Genomic DNA, 16,169 nt, shown 5'->3' with positions numbered 1-16,169 from the left:
CCTTCCTCTCACCCTGTAATAGAGACATAATTTGGGTTTCTGCCTGAATCCATGCTCCCAGAACTGCAATTCTTTTATCTCAAGTAAACATTTGTTGCATCTCATTTTGGAGTTTAAATTTGAAGTTAACACCTGGCTTAGTTTCAGCACGTGTAGTTCTGAAGTGTAAAGTACGCCTGCTCTGGGAGAAAAACAGTTCACATGTTCCCCCTCACACCAGTGTGATGTCTAATTAACCTTTTGAATGCAAAGCTTCTCAAGCTAAAGGTAAATTTATCTTCTACATTGTAATCACTTACTGGATGTTGCCATTTGTAATTGTGTTGCCTGTGCTATTAATCTTCCTTGAGGGATTTGGATGCAGTGCTAAGCACCTACCATATGCAGTAAGGAATATACAGATCAGTAAGAGATTTCCAAGCATCAAAGAGAAGTGAGAAGATATTAAAATCACATAAATGACATACGAAAGATGTCATGTGAACTGTACAAAGGAAAAAAAACACAATGAAAATTTAACAGAGTCATTATAGCATTCAAGAGGCACCAACAATTCCTTTATAGAAGATATGAAATTTAAAATAATGATAGAAAATAGGTAGACTTAAGACAGAAAAGGTAAAAAAATCATATGTGTTCCTTGGAGAGAACAGACTGAATAAAAATCAGGCAGGCAGAAAGTTTTAGATGTGATTGACAAACTACAGGCAGACCAATTATGGTTAGATAACAGAAGAGATGTGGGATTTAATTTTTTAAAGATGGTTATAGGTAATTCAAAAAATAAGGTGGCACAACAAGAATTGTGTTTAAAGATTTATTTGACAGAGTGTTTAAGATGGACTGAGTTGGGGAGACTTAGAAGCCAGGAGATTTATTATGATGCCTATGATACTATTCATCTAAATTAGTCTAATAAAAATGATCTAGAGTTTTTATCTCCCATGACAAAGCATAGATTGATGTACTACAAATATGAAAAAGGAAAAAGCAACAAAGATTTGCAAAAGAAGGTGATAAGATTTTTGAACATGTTGAATTTGAAATAAAAGCAGGTGAAGTTATCCAGGAAGTAGTAGAGAAGAATTAGAGCATGAGAGAGAAGTCAGAACAAGTAATAAAGATTTGGGACTCTGACTGAGGAGTGGGAATTGAAGCCTACCAAGTAAATCAGAATTCTAAGGTGTCAATGTAAGAAACATCAGAAACTGTAGAGAATTTTTATGAGTTTATTTGACCCAAATAGAGAACACAGCTGGAAGCAAGAGCTCAACAGATTGAGAAAAATGCTTGTCAGAATAACAGTTTGCAATTTCTTTTCTACATTTGGAATCAAGGAGGAAACATATGGAAGATTACAGGAACCAGGGTGGAAAGGAAGGTGGGATTGGATTACAGGATAATCAACAAGATTATGTGATCCCTTGAGGGTGGTTACACTTCCCAGGGGTTTGAAAAAGAGGCACTTCAAGGTGTGTTAATACAGATAATTAAAAACAATGAACAGGGCTTGCTTACAGCAAAGATAAACCTTTTATTAAAGAAATTATAGGCCTGAGGTGTGACTACCAGGAGGACTTGCCCAATTAGAAATTTATGGTCAGATCACCCTATAAGGTTACTTTCAGTTAGATTTATTATAGAGCCCGTTTTTCATCTACAAAGGACAAGAGTGTTAATAAACAAAATTTTTCATCAGAATATATCGATCCTGCCCACAACCTAAAGTAAATCCATTCACTTGTTATGAGCTTATATAAGTATTTTTTTTCTTTCTCATCTTAGAATAGTATGATTATATTTATTTTTGCATCTGTTTGTTTAACAGCTGTCTCCACAATGACCCTATGTAATAGTAAAAACAAAACAAAACAAAACACCCAGAAACCACAATTGGTGTTTCAAACAAAAAAAATAATCCAGAAAACTGTATTTCAGAATGGGTGGACAAAAATGAGATAGTGCTCTAATCTAAATGTCTTGTTTCGTCCCATATGACACAAGAGACAGGACATTGTTGTCTAGGTTTGCTTTTACTGGGGGCCACTCATGAATGCCCATGATTCTTTAAAAGTGTCTCACAAAACCTCACCAACTTTCTCTTGTTTCTTCAGTCTTTCTTTTTTATCTCTCACTTCCTGCTGCCCTTCAACTAACCTTGACTTTCCAGAGTCGCCAACACATGCCCTTCCTCAAGGTCAATTACCCCTCCTTACTGAAAAAAATCCACTCAATCTCTGTCATCTCTTTTTGATGAATTGCAAATTTACTTTATAGGACATCTGAGGTCTTGTGAGTTGGGAACTGGAACATACTAGTTTGCTAGAAGACAATGGTTAGATAGTGGGCTTGGTGTAAGACATCTTTTGAGCTTGGGGAACAAATCCCATTTTAATGTTCAGTTTTCATTCAAGAAACCAAGTATGGGTAAAAGTTCTTAAAGAAGTTCACCCAGGCTGGTGAAAGCAAGAAACAAGGTTGTCTTTTCTTGTACAACTTTGTGTGCTGCACTTCACACAAGGGAAATGTGCTTCAGCACCTTCTCTGCTGGCCCTGACATATGTGATCTCATGTTCTGAACTGTCCATGAAAAAAGTTCAGAACAAGTGGATATTACTTTCCACTATCGGTATGTTCTCTCCTAAAATCAAGCAGAAATTGTACTTCCTGAAGATTAATTTATTTCTAGAAAATTCCTCCCTTTTGGTCTAGATGAGAATTTTATATTTCTCTTAAAAATCATAGTTGTGTCTTTATTTTTCTTTTTTTTCTGTATATACCAGTCTCTTCATTTCACATGCTAAGAAAGCATTTTCCCTTATATACTTGGATTTATGTCACAAGCCATTTACTTAATTCTACAAGCCCAAGTTGCTGCTGAAATCAACAGTGGTGAAGTCTAAGGATATTTTTGTGTGTGTGTTTTTTTTTGTTTTGTTTTGTTTTGTTTTGTTTTTGCCATACAAGAATCTGAAACCTGAAGTCTGCAGAAACATCTGACATTTGGCCTCCCTGAACTTCACATTATATATGTGACTCCATATTTTTAAACAACAGGTATTTTATACAGAAAATATATGATAATTCTGCACTCCCCACATGCTTCTGCAATGAGTGTGCTATAAAGTGATCTTAATTTTGGTCATTTGATGCAATAATGGGGGAAAAAATGTTCCAGGTTAGGGAATAAAGAAAAAAAAAAAAGAATGAAGTGTGAATTGAAGAAATATGTAAGAAAAAAAAACAAACAAAATAAAAGGAGAGGTGAAATGAAAATGAAGATGAAAGTGTATCTTCCTTATCAAAGAGAAGATAACCAAAGAAAAATGTCTAAGGAGAAAAGGAAAGAAAAAAATTGATTAACAGAATTTTCCTTTAAAACCTATTTAGGCTCAGCCTTCTAGGCCTCATTTTAAAACCCTAAATATAGCCAAAGCTTACCTGATTGTAATATCCCTTACCACTCTGAATATCACTTTTTTAGATTATATTTCATCAAAACCAAGTGGAGCATGTGAGAAGGTAAATATAAGAAGGTGGTACATGACATGTCTACTCTGAGAGACAAGGTAGTCATGAGCCTGGTTGAAAAGAAAATTAACAACACATGAAAAGAAAATGTAAAAATTTCCTAGATTACTTAAATGTATAATCAGTATAAAGGTTTTGGTCTCTGTGTCCATCTAAGCTTGTACCTGTTTGTGCATTTTTGACAAAAATCATACTGTGCCTATTTGTCACTAACCTTAATATTTAAAAATCTATTGTGAGCACTTTTTCATGTAAATATATGTGGGAGGACAGTATTTTATTGCGTTAGCCTACTGCCTGATTCAAGAACATTTCAATAAATATTTGTGGGATAGATTAATTTTAATAGCCATTTGGAAATCCTTAAGTAATGATTTTTAACAAACAGTTCACAATTGTTGGATATTTAGTTTTTATTACCCTATAACTCTTTCTTCTATTGTTTCATGTCCTAAGTAAAAAGACAAGCATTCTCTGTAACTAGGGAAGGTCTTGTGGAGGTTATATTGTAAATATTTAGGGACACTGATTTGTGCTATTATGCTATTTTTCTCTAGTGTGTAAGCATAGGACTGAGGTCACTCATATACCCTAAGGATCTCAGGGAATAGTTATCCCTTTTAGTGATTTTTTTTTTTTTCATATGGCCCAAGTTGGCTGGAAATGATTCCTAGCTACAGGTTATTACTTTATTTTCTTAAATTTGTAAGGCCAGTTTTTATATCTCATATATGAGGTGTAATATCATCTAGGGTAGAATATTCCAAACTGAAGAATATAATCATCTGGGTTCTTTACTAAATGAGAATACTAGTCTGTCTCTCTCTTAAACTTGAACTCTGGATTGTTATCTAAGAATCAGTGTTTTTAAGAAACTCTCCAGGCAAGTATTGTTTTTTGTGTGTTTTTTTTTTTTAATTGATCTTCATCATTTCCAGAGCAGCTGTGGTAGGAGATGTGGGTGTTGGAGGAAACAGTTTGGTGGAGGAAAGGAACAAGATTTTCAAAGTGTTTTGAACTTCCCAGAGTAAGACCTATTGTTGTTGGGGGTTTTGTTTGTTTGTTTTGTTTTGTTTTTGTTTTATGTTGACATTTTTAGGTTGAAAGTGGCAAATTACATTCTCCAGTTGCATTTAAAAGTGGCTTTGAGAATAAGCAAGTAAATCCTTGACTTTTGTATTTCTTAAGCTTAAGAACCAGGGTTACACAATTGATTGGGAACTATATGTACTTATCATACATAGGGCATCCTCTCGCCTGATCCTAGACTAGCTAAAAATGACAGTTTGGGAGAAGAGAAAGAGTAATAACATATTACAGATATTTAAATGCTAGTGGATGATCCTGAGAATGAACTCTGTGGTCTCTTACCCACTAACATCCTGCTGAGAAGTGGTGGGAAATAGAAAATCCAGATAGATTTAGGATATCTGAAAGTTAGAGAACAAGTTCCTCCTCCTTTCAAGAGAGTTCCTGGCAAACACTGAGTGGAAAAGGTGATGGTGTTGGTAGGTGGGCTTGGCATAGCCTCAACATTCCAGTATAGTTCTGTGTCTCCTGTGGTCCAAGAATGGCAAGGAAGTAGCTACAAAAGAGCTATGGTGATGATGTGTTGTCAGATCACATAATGTTCTCTGATTGCCTGTGTGGAACAATAATGATAAGACAAATGAATGTGAGGCTGTTACGGTGTGTACGTCTAAGACTGATGATGACCATGAACAAACTTCCTCTCTCTGCCAGAAACTTCCTCTCTCAACAACTCACCAAACTGATGCCTCAACCGTCTGTAAGCCCCTATGAATGTAGCCACGTCTTTCAGTAGAAGGAAGAAAGTTCCTTAAAGAAATGACTATTGACTCAATTTGTCTAGAGTAAATTGTTCCCAGTGGGAAGAATGAGAGATTTAAATAGAAATTTTGTTCATTTCCAAGACGCCAGGGTAAGTTATATTTGTTGAAACTGCCAAAACTATAGTTAGTTGTAGTATTAAGCTCTCCTGGGTGGAAAACAGGTGTTTCTATATTGGAAGGAGTGTGAAGGAGAGAATTGCAATTAGAACAAAGATGTTTTGTTTTGAATTGGCCAAGACTTTCTGTGGAGCTTGCCATTCAACATCTTAAAACTTGGAAAAGTTTCAGTGAAATGAACCATTCAGGTGATTCTGAGCTTCTAGAATATACTTCTTCAAGATACTGTGTTGCTATTTCCTAGGACTGAAGTAGCATTTAAAAATAAATCAATCTCAAAATGTAAACTAGTATGGGATATTATGTGTGTTACATTTTGCCGGATGCATATCAGAAATGTTATTTTACTTACTTTGATTGAGAATTTACCAAAAACAATGCAGTAAACCAATATGGAATCCTAACTACCAGAAGAAGTGAGCAGAAGGTGGGATTGGCCTCCTCTAAGGCTGCCTCTGCTCTAGCCTCTGGGTGAGGGGTTAAAGATGGAAGGGAATCTGTTAACATGCAAATAAGTCTAAGAAAGGTAATTGGTTCTGCCATTAACATCTCAAGTTTAAATGCCAAATTAATAAGTGATTATCTTCTAGAATTGACTTATTTTGCTTATTTCCTTACATCAGAAAAAGGTAATATTTTAGAGCACTCAGTATTTTCAGGTGGAGCAGGTCAAGGACAAGTGCTATGGTAAAAGAATCTTGTCAAATTGACAACAAACTCTGGGGCTTTTGGGATTTGGGGGTGGGGAAAGAATGAGAGTGTGTAGTGTGGTCCAGATAGAAAGAGGTCATAAAATGGGCAGAGGCAGAGAACTAAACCCATGCTACTTAAGTGATTCAATCTGGCTAAAAGTGTATATAGGTGCTTTATATGTCTATCACAATGATAGTTGTATGAGTGTGAGAATATTTTTTCTAAGACAGTAAGCTTTTTGTCTGATGTGCTCTCTTTCTTTCTTTCTTTCTTCCTAACTGTTTATATATCTATGTATCTATCTATGTATCTATCTATGTATCTATCTATGTATCTATGTATCTATCTATCTATCTAACTAACTAACTATCTATCATTTATCTAGTTATTTAGCTACCTAGCTATGGTAGCTACAGTTGTGGTTTGTTGACAATTGTTTGTATATAGTTAGTCTAGTTCTTTAAACTTACATCTTCAATGAATTTCTCATAATCTACTCTTAATTAATGGTACTTATTTTCAATTTATATGTTTTCAATTTCTCCTTTCTATCTTAGAGTGCTTATATATAGTTTTGCATTTTTAGCTAGATTAAATTCTTATACATATGTATATCTTTTTGTATATGTGGAGGTATTGATGTAGGCTAAACTCCTAGCAAAAGAAAGGTTTCCAAGATGAGGTGCATTTTATAGACATGCCAGACTGCTTTCATAGGCAATTTATACTCCTACTGAAACTGTATACCCGTGTGGAGGAACACATTAGTGTAATATTTCAGCATCCAAGCAGTATGACAGTGGTGCCATACAGTGTAGGCCATAGAACAGAGTGTCAGAGCTTATGCAGGGAGATGAAGGCATCTACATAGGGAAAAGGATGGCAGTACACATGGTCATTGATTACAATAGAGGCATTAATCAAATGTGTGACTATATTAAATGATATTGAAAATATATTTCTCATTGCCAAAGATGGTAGTTATAAATATGGAAAGGGAGAAAATTAGAATAAACACCATAGTGTTTAATTTGAATTGGAGGCATCAGTGTGAAATCATAGTTTTTCAATAGAGAAATGGATAGGTGGGTGGGTGGATGGATGGATTAATGGATGGATGGATGGATAGTTAGATAATAAAGGAACTAACATATGTAAAACACTACATGTATCCCCAAGTTCTATTCACTGTGATCTTGGGAGACAATTGCTAACCCAATAGTAATGAAGCCATCTAGTACTCATATGCTTCTTTCTTCTTACCGTTTTCCATTAAAAAACAAAAAACAAGGGTACATTGCAGAAATAACTAATATCAGGGCTGGGAAAAGGAAAGCATAAAATAAGCCTAGAATATCTTGTTGTGGCATTAAGCAAGAAAGTGCTCTAAGAATAATGAAATGTCACAAAAGAATACACAAGCTAAATTGATGAACTCCCACTGACCCAATCTAGGTATCTTGAGAATCAAATATATAATGACTGTACAGATTATAATCCAAGAAATGAAATAGGAAACAATGAGATAAAAGAGAATAAAATTAATAAATGATTTGGAATTTTGAAGTATCTTCTAACAAAATACCTATAATTACAAAGGGAGAAAGAGTTACTTTATGGTAGACAACACTGGGAGACGAGACAGTAAACAAATTATTAAACACTACCAATAATGGGACAAATGGAAACAGTAAACTATTGGATGCATAGTAGGCAATGTAAAGAATGCAGCATCACTTCTGTGATATTCCTGTCAGAGAAGCAGTCCTGAATCTAGTTATCACACAAACCAAACTTGAGAAAGCTGACCGTAATTAGAAAAATACCAATCCAGGGAAATTGAAGGAATTGTTTTAGACTGAAAGAGATGAGTGAGACATTACAACTAAATGTAACATGTAAATCTAAATGGGAGCCTTTTACTATGAGAGATATTATTGGGACAAGTGGCAAAACCCTGCATAGATTCTGATAATTAAATGATAATAATATATGAAGGTTAACTTTCTGATTTTGATGGTTTTATTGTGGTTACTAGGAGACGGCCTTTGCTTGTAGAAAATACTAAAGTATAGGGAATGATCGACCAGAAAGTGTAAAAATGTATCTATATAATTTAAACTGTATTTCCGACTTTACTGTAAGTTTATGATTCTTTTAGAGAGAGAGGAAAAAAAGAACTACTTTAAATCATACTTATTTAAAAACCAAGAGCAATAAAAATACACCAAGCAATAGGAAAAGTAAACCAATAATTCATGATTATTAGCGCTTTTATATTATTTCCATGGATTCTTTTTTTATTTAATATACATTGCAAACTGTCCTACTCAGTTCTCACTTAACCCACACAGGATTTAATCATATCATAGTCATTTTCTCACAGCTTTCTGATAGCATGCTCTCCATCTTTGTATTTCTCAGGACTTGTTTGTTTGTTTGTTTGGTCTTTTGTTTTTGCCAGCTGAATATAAGCAGAATTTGAACAAGAAGATATTCTCTAATATGTGAAGAAAAAGCCTTTGAAGTGATCTCTCCTGAAGTTTTATGTCTACTGTTATACTTTAGCTTTCCCCAAATGCCTGTAAGCCAAAGATTTCATGTGTTATTTCTGTAATTCAGTAGTTTTCACTCAAATTATAGATTAAAAATGAATATCCATCTTAAAACAATTGACATGATTAATTATCTACTAAATTTTTCATTTCACACAAGGCAGTGTTTTATGCCATACACTTACATGGTTAAGGGAATTTTAAGTCAGAAAGACACATTTATGTTAAGTCAGGATTCAAGCTAAAAATTCGTATAATCTCATGTTCCTATTTTAGATTCACTGTTTTTTCCTAGATTTTATTTTTAAATCTACATTTCCATCAAAATTATATTATCAAGAAATTAAATATAGAAAAATTAATAATATTCGCAGTAAAAACTGTATAGATAAAATTAATGGCAAAAATTAAGATCTGCTAATTCCAAATGCAAATATTAATATACAAATTATGACTTTCATAAAAATTTCACATAAACTTTAATTATTATGAATTGAATTTTAAGAAAAATATATTTCTGTGGCTTTTTATTCTACAAGCTGATTGAAAGAAATATTCTTAGAAAAATAATGTACTAAATAAATATAATAATCATAATGCAAATGTTTCTATGAGCGAATATGGAAATGTTAGTATGATAAGAATAACTTACATTTATTGATTATCATGTATCAGTGTTTCTCATAGGTATTATTTATTATTAATCTTATAAGCATAGCAATTATGTTTGTAATTACTAGGTAAGGCTCAGTTTCCTCATATGTAAAAGGGAAAAGGTAATACTACCTTTTCATGGAAATCTTTTGGAAAGAAGAGATTAATTATCTATGTAAACACAGTGGGCAACGGGTGAATGATTTGAAGACTGTCAGTACGAAGTCTGAGCTCTTAATCAGTAAACATCCCCATAAAAACATCTAGGGAACACAATAACACTGATCAAAAATATTTAATCAATCCAGACATATATTGAATTAAAAAATGTCTATTGGCAGTCAGTATCCATTGCTACCTACTTTTATATTCTCTATAACTCACAGTTCTGAATCTTAAAATCTACATTTCCCAAACTCCCTGGTTACAAGAGCGCTAAATCAGAGTTAGGTTCTACTAGTGAGATTCACTGGCATGAGCTTTTGTAGAGGAGGCACCGAGGACCTTCCTCTGGAAGTAGTGGAAATTGATTTGCAGAATCCAGGAGACAGGAGATTTTGGGGAGGCTGAACGTAGATGCACCACCCTCTAGCCACGTACAGGCTCTGGGACAAAGAAAACAACAGTAATTACTTGTATCTTTCCCACCACTGGGGGCACCAGGCACTTCCTGACCACTGGACTGTGTGCATTCTCATGCCATTACCTGCATACTTCTACTTTCCCAGCTCTCCAATGATTTTATTAAACCTAATTTATCGTATTAGATCTCTTACTGCTCAAAATACTTAGAATAACATCTGTTTCCTGTATTGAACCCTTAATGATATACACAGATTTTGAAAAATAGATATTTGAATGGTTGCTAGAACTGAGTAAATATTTAAGAATTATGCTCTCATTTGTGAATCTGATTCTCTTCTCCTTCATATATTTATGGTGAAATATTTCAATCTTATTCAGTATCTGAATTGTATCATCATGGTTGTCCCCTCAGGTATAAAAATAATTTAGTAAAATTATATAAATATGTGAGGCTCAAATTGACTATACAATTTATGTTGAAAGCACAATCTGCTAACACCCATAAGCAGTCACCAGTTACATGGGTAATTCTCAGCGACCCCAAAATAATTCAAAAAGGCAAATACCTCTTCTCAGTTCTCAAGGGTGAATGGTATACAACCTTTTATACAGGACTAAATGTTAATTTCTATTAATATGCCAACTGAGATTGAAGGTTACTAAGGTATGGTGTTTGTAAGACAATTTTCAAAATAATTTTGAATCTATGTAAAAGGCTGATTGCTATACAGTACTTGGAAGACTTGTGAACATCCAAATTTACCCAAAGATTCAGTTTGTCAAATCAGACTCTCAAGAGTCAGAGATCTCAGACAGTACCAAGCCTTACTAATAATTTCAAGGTTTCAGGTACTTGGAGGAGAAGCAGGGAAGTATTCTGGACATCCAATATAAACTCCTCCTCTCCCCCAGCTCATATGTTTCTCTTATGACTTGCTCTGGTTGGGTTAACAGGTAAGGTTTCTAAATGGGAAATGCAGTCCTCTCACTTACACAGAACAAGTAACTTATGTTATGAAACACCTTCACTTTATTCTCTGATAAATGTATGGCATATGGGGGTATTTTTGAGGGAACCATGGCCCATAAATACATAGATTCCAGGCTGTGTTAACCAAACAAACTAGACAACCCAGGTCTGTTAGTCTGAAAGCATTCTATATATAAGGATCCCTCCTGCAAGCAATATGTTTGTGTGTGTATTAATTTATTTATTTAAAATATATGTGTGTACATATATATATATATACACATACATATGTATATATATATTGTGTATATATGTATATATGTGTGTATATATATATAAAATATATGTGTGTGTAGTGTGTGTGTGTGTGTGTGTATATGTGGCGAGCCAGCCGCCACGAGTCGAACGGTACCCAAAGGGGGGAGTGGGAATGAAAAAGAGACACTCACACAAATGATGATGCGGCCGGTCTTCAGTGATGCTGAAGCGCCTGATTTAATCACCTTCACCAATATATACCCTATGGGTACGTGCAGTTTAACAATCACATGGGTGCATTACCTCAAACAAAATAAATTTTTAACTTTTACACAGAAACTACAGAATCATCACAAAGTTTCCCAGACATAATTATTATATGAAAGAGACTACCAAATGTCCTGATAGCCACCAGTTATCTGTGTCTGGGAAACCGGCCAGTCCCATCTCATTCCTCAGCAACTTGCAAACATTCTCAAGGTTCTTTGCAGAGATAATGCTTTAGGAGCCGAAACAAGTTAACTATATACTAGCCAGCTCACAAGGTTTCTGAGAAATAAGAAATCATGGCTCCCCACATATATATATTTAAATTCCAGGAGGTTTGTCACTAGAATGTTACAAGGAAATTAGAATGAGCCCCTGTCCCCTTTTTCCTGGGAGTGTCCGCTACCTTCAGTGGTATAACCTTTCAGTGTTTAGAGGTATATGTTTAAACTTTTCCCTATTATTACTCAGTAACTGGATTTTAATAAATATGTATCTCATATGCCACCGTTTCAATATAAATGATCTATATCACTCTTGTTAATGCAAGTGTAAACTTGATTTTCCAGAATTTACTTATGATGAGCCTTTCTTATGGAACCTATAAGACTAGTATTTAGATAGTTTTGCATATTCTATCAAAATAAGTAAAATTAAAATATCCACTGTTTTTATACTCATGTGAATACATTAATGTGTGGCTTAAGGATAGAAATACATTCTGAGAAATGCATTGTTAAGCAATTTTGTCATGTGAACATCATAAGAATGCACTTACACAAACCTAGATGGCACAGCCTATTACACACGTAAGCTATAAGGCATAGCCCTCTGTCCTTAGGCTACAAATCTGTACAGCATGATACTGTACTGAATACTGTAGCACAATAGTATTTGTGTATTCTTGCCATCTTAATGTATCTAAACACCGAAAAGTTACAGTAAATATATGATTTAAAAGGTAAAATAATGGTATACCTGTATAGGGCACTTTCCATGAAAGGAGCTTGCAGGACTGGAAGTTGCTCTGGGTGAATCAGTGAGTGAGTGGGGAGTGAATGTGAAAGCCTAGAGCATTACACTTCTGTAGACTTTATAAACACCTGTTCCACAAGCCCTACCCAACTTCCTTCCAACAGGGTCAGAAATAGAACATCAGAGCTATTAATACTGCTCCACTAACAAGGACGTGGGCTGAATTTGTTAGAAATATTGAGGATAAACTGGTTGGGTAAGGCATAGATCACCACAAGAGTGACTGTCAGGACAGCGTGAAGGATGGCCTTGGGATCATTAGGAATAAGAAATCAAAACTGAGAAATATAGGAACATAAGGGAAGGTCACAGCAATGTAGTTTTGGCTATTGTATGTGGGAGCATGGTCAGATTAAGGACCTTTGTGGGATTCACTTAAAAAGAGCATGTCTAACATGGAGAGGGTGTAGAACTGAGGACTCAATATTTTGACTTTGGAAATTTGTTTTTGGTTTTCTTGATCCTGATGTGGCATAAAGGGCTCTCTCTGACACTGAATTGATGGAACAACTAAAAGTTATCGATGTTTTACATTAATACAACCTGAAAGTATTTCCAAAGTACAGACACAGGCTAGCTCCACAGAGCCAGCCACAGAGAGCTTTTACTAAAGTGGCAGTGGCACTTCATACGTGTTAAGGTAGCTCCTGTGAACCTGTCTTTATACAGGGTCTTAGGTCCTCAACAAGTCGTTTATAGCACTGTACTGATGATGATTGCGCTAGATCTGGGCGGGGCTGAAGCACCCTCTGAAGATGTTGTGATGGGGGGAAAGACCTCACTGTGCTGAAACAGTGTAGTGGCTTGACGGCTTAGGATATAATCCGAGCATTCCAAACTGAAGGACTGTGAGGGAGAGAATCTATCACCAATCCCCACAGGTATTACTCTCAACAAAGAAAAATAAATTCCTCCTGAACCACATATCCTTCCATTCCTTACAGGGAATTCAACTCATTTATAATCTTATGGGACCATTGTCATATATGTGGTCTGTGGTTGGCCAAAACATCGTTATGGGACACATGGCCATATTCATATGGTTTTCTTTTATGAAATAAATAACACATGTTTCTTGTATGTTCCTTTCTAATTTTTGACTATTGTTCCCTGTCCCCCACTGGGGAGGAGTGGGGGGACTAAGGGGAAGAAGGTAGATGGGCAGGCTTTAGTAAGAAATTTCAGTAGTCGTTGCACTGAAACTTCTTAATCAATGTAAACTACATTGGCCAAAACTCATTTTTAATAATGACACCTTTTGATATATTACTGGAAATAATAACTTTATATAACAAAGCATTCTAATGCAGCTTTATTGAGTGGAAAGGTGATTTATCTATAAAAATGTGCCTAAGGATGCTACTATAGGAAGTAAGCCATGCTGAAATTCTACTTTTTAAAAAAAGAAATTTGAGATTTATTAATGCTATTTTCCCAAGCAATAATTGACTTCCAGCACAAATATTCTGAGACTCTCATTGTTTTAATTGGCTTCAGTTATTTATTTATTATAAACAGTGTGTACTATAATGACAGCGGTGTGAGCTAATGTCAAACGAGCAACGTTAACTCTCGTCTTCAGACAAATTTGTCTAAATTCCTGTCAGCTAGGTCTGATGGGTCATTAGTAAATAAAAAAATTCCAACTGATTTGGACAACTATCCACTTTTAATCTCCTACTTTTTAAATTAGAGGACAAAACAAACAACAAACAAGCACAAACACATGCACAACTAAATGATGGGTGGGTCTGTAATGTGTTTTGTTCCTTTGTTTTTGTTTTTAGCTGTTTGGACCTGTAGCATTTCATCTGAAAGTTAAGTTGTTGTCGTTTTCTGTTTATTTCAGTCATCTGTTATATTATTTTCAAAATTGAGTTAGAGCTCCATCTGTTTGGTGATCTTCATTTTTAAACAACACAAAAAAAAAACCAGTGGCAGTGAAAAGTTCTTCAGGCCTTGGAGCACACTTCTGTGTTTTGCAGGAGTTGTCTTTCTTTGTGTGCTTTCTTTGCACTTTAAAGCATGTAGCTAACTAAATTCTAACCAAAACTTTTGTTAGTTGTCTTAGAAACCTCAGTTTGTAAGCTGTTCCATTCAATTAATTTATGTGAGCCTTTAACTGTTCATGTGTCCATGCTTTTCTTAATTGTGTTAAATATTTTTAAAACACATTGAAATAGACGTTAACAAACTGCTTGTAATACTACCAGGTTTATGGCCTTACCATTCTTCACATCTCTAAAGATATTCTATCATTTTCCTCCTTTGACCCTTTCATTTGCAAAATTATATTAATTTGTGCCTTAATATTAAATATATAGTTACTCAAAATATTTTCTCATGTTTATTCCATTATTTTAATATATTGCTTAAATGAAATCATGTTTTAAAAACTACATTTATTTCTTTTTTTGAGTTACAATTGACATTCAATATTATTTTATCTTAATTTCAGGTGTACAGTATAGTGGTTAGAAATTTATATAATTTATGCAGTGATCCCCCCAATTAGTCTAATACGCACCTGGCACTATATATAGTTGTTGCAACATTGATTATATTCTCTATTCTATACTTTATATCTCCATGACTATTCTGTAACTACCTATTTGTATTTTTTAATCCCTTCACTTTTTTGACTCAGCTCTCCAACTCCCCTTCCATCTGGCAACCATCAGTTTATTCTCAGTATCTATGAGTCTGTCTCTGTTTTGTTTGTTCATTTATTTTGTTCTTTAGACTCCACATGTAAGTGAGATCATATGGTATTTGTCTTTCTGAGTCTGACTTGTTTCACTTAGCGTAATACTCTTATGAGAAGGAAGAGCTCCCCAAGGAACCAGAATACTCAAAATCTACCTGATCAGAGAATTTTCCATTCCAAGTTAGAACACAAAATTGGAATAAATGAAAATTAGATCAATTGAAAGTCTAATAGCTATAGGCAACAGGCAGTGACCCCATCTCACCAAAGAGATGGCCTCAGCACAGACATTGTAAAACTCAATGACCTTGAACAGACCTGAATAGACACTATGTACCTTCACTCCAGTGACCTTCCTTTGTCTAGTCCTTTAGGGCTGACCAGACCCCCCTTCAGATGAAACCTGTTTTTTAAATTCTTTTTTAAAAAATTTCCCCCCCTTTTGTACATTTTTTCAATTACAGTTGACATTCAACATTATTTTGTATTAATTTCATGTGCACAGCATAGTGCCTAGACATTTATATAATTTATGAAGTGGTCCCCCTGACTGGTATCCACCTGGCTCTATATGTAGTTATCACCATATTATTAATTATATTCCCTGTGCTTTACTTTACATCCTTATGATTATTTTATAACTACCAATTTGCGTTCCTTAATCCTTTCACCTTTTCACCTTGCCTCCAACAGCTTTTTCTATCTATTACCCCAATAGATCTAGTACCCGTTTGACACCATACATAGGTATTACAATATCATTGACTATATTCCTTATGCTATACCCTACATTGCCATGACTATTGTATAACAACCAATTTGTGCTTCTTAATCCTTTCTCCATTTTCACCCATCTCCAAGCCCCTCCCATCTGGCAACCATTAAATTGTTCTCTGTATCTATGAGTTTCTGTTTTGTTTGTTTATTTTGATCTTTAGATTCCA

The sequence above is a fragment of the Rhinolophus hipposideros genome (assembly GCF_964194185.1).
Source record: "Rhinolophus hipposideros genome assembly, chromosome: 6".
Classification (NCBI taxonomy): Eukaryota; Metazoa; Chordata; class Mammalia; order Chiroptera; family Rhinolophidae; genus Rhinolophus; species Rhinolophus hipposideros.
The sequence above is the reverse complement of the archived record's forward strand: the minus strand, read 5'-3'. Positions refer to the sequence as shown.